This window comes from Notothenia coriiceps, unplaced genomic scaffold, assembly GCF_000735185.1.
Source record: "Notothenia coriiceps isolate Sejong01 unplaced genomic scaffold, NC01 NC01_scaffold00025306, whole genome shotgun sequence".
NCBI classification, from domain to species: Eukaryota; Metazoa; Chordata; class Actinopteri; order Perciformes; family Nototheniidae; genus Notothenia; species Notothenia coriiceps.
Window position 1 is genome coordinate 1 of NW_011358007.1, and position 2,043 is coordinate 2,043.

At 41.1% G+C, this 2,043-nt stretch overlaps 1 pseudogene; it reads right to left on the reverse strand.

Annotated features, from left to right (window-relative positions):
* Window positions 1-523: 523 nt before the first annotated feature.
* LOC104956069 (ELKS/Rab6-interacting/CAST family member 1 pseudogene) lies at window positions 524-1,054 on the reverse strand (annotated as a pseudogene).
* Window positions 1,055-2,043: the final 989 nt, after the last annotated feature.

Here is a 2,043-nt window from a genome sequence, read left to right on the forward strand (position 1 = left end):
AAGCTTATTAATGATTTATAAAGTGTTCACAACCTAATTAATAAATGAATTACAAACTATTCATAAACCCTTTATAAGGGTAGTCTTATTGTAAAGTGGTACCGATTTTTTACTTATATACTTCTTACTTTATTGATTTCCTGTTAGGTAAATGAACTGCCAATCAAAAAAAATTCTACAATAAAAAAAGCATTTTGTTACTGAAAAGTTTCATGTCTAGCTTTAATCATGTGTTGTTCATGGACAACATCTGTCCACTAGAGGGCGGTGCTGTATAAAACAACACACACACACACACTGATGAACCGAAAGTTAAAACACCTAATAGATTTCGGAAAAAAGGAAATGTTGTCCATTCATGTGTTGTTCCTGTGTTGCATTAAAACTGAATTATGATGAAGAGTGGGCTCTGCCTGGATCTGATGGTTTGTTCTGCACACACCCACACACGGGAATACTTGAATGCACTTTGTTTCCTCTTGGCCGGTCAAACACTGACACACAGATACAACCACACACACACCTCTCTGAGTTGTAGCATCTCCTTGTCTCTTTGCTCCAGCAGCCCCTCCAGTTGGTGGATGGTCATCTCGGCATCGGCCAATCGCCTCGTCCGTTCATAGTCCTCCTCGGTTGCCCGTGATGACAGGCCTTTGCTCTGCAACATTTCCAGTAGCTTCTTTATGGATTCATCCCTGTGAAGAAAAGAGTAGATTTAAAGTTACATTCTGCACTTTGGCAGCCTCAGACGACAGAGAGGCCCCCTGGAATCACGATGCAGTGATGTCACACTTCACCTGGCAGTTAGTGTGTGTTTCTGTGTGTCTATCCTCAGCTCCATCTCCTCCACCGTCTTCCTCAGGAGGAAGAGCTCTTTCAGATGACGCTGGTACTCGCCGTGGAGACGCAGGAAGTTCTCCTCTGTCATTTCATGAGGGGGGATGGGCTGGTTTCCCAGGTGACCGGACTCGGAGTAGTCGGACTGAAGGAGCTGGTTGAGGTCCCGCTGGATCCTGAGCTCATCCTGTAGAGCCTGGATGGTGCACTGGAAATGCTGCAGGAGAGGAAGAAGACACATGTAGACTTAGAACTGTTGACAGGAGAGATTAAAAGAGTAAAATCTTATTATGGTTCGAAAAAACTGATATCTATTTTGCCAATGGAGAGATTACCACACGTAGCTAGAGGACGATTTTGTTTAGGGACTGGTCCCAAATAGCACCATACATGAAAGATGAATGGTTAAGTGTTATAACTATGGGCGTAAATATAACTGAATAAGTATTCACATTTAATTAGATTTACTTATCTGAGGAACTTAGATGTTAGGGTGTTTAAACTTTGTTTTTAGTAACACAGCAAATCTTGGCCTCATTTGAAGTTACGTAAAAATATCTACAAAGCCATTAACGGAAATAAAAGTTCAATTTGGGAAAAAGGGAGCCCTATCATTTGATAATGCTTCAGTAGATACCCTTGAATTAAGGTATTACAAAATAAAGTTGGTGTATCCATAATGAACCTGTAAAGTCCCAAAAGGCCCTGATATTCTGAGCTATACTATTAACTTCACTTGTCTGCAGTGACCCATAGGTCAATATGTTTGTTCAGAAAAATCATTGCGTTTTATTGATTCGTACTTGTATTAACACACAGACCAATAAACTGTGAGTGACAGGCCGACTGAGGCAGCAAACAGTGTGTGTTTGTCATATTTAGTGAGTGAGTGTGGTAAAAGTGTGTTGGCAGGTACTGTACATGTTACTAACATTTTGATTTAGGGAAACAGGACAAGACTAACACTGAGTCAGACAGGAGGAGAGTTTAGTGTGTGTGTGTGTGTGTGTGTGTGTGTGTGTGTGTGTGTGTGTGTGTGTGTGTGTGTGTGTGTGTGTGTGTGTGTGTGTGTGTGTGTGTGTGTGTGTGGTCACTCTGATGTCCCCAGGCTTTTTTTAAATTTGTCACACATAACCTGACATCAGCCAGGTCATCACCCGATGATTTAATCATGGAAAATAAGAATTGTAAATTTAAAATAGAGAA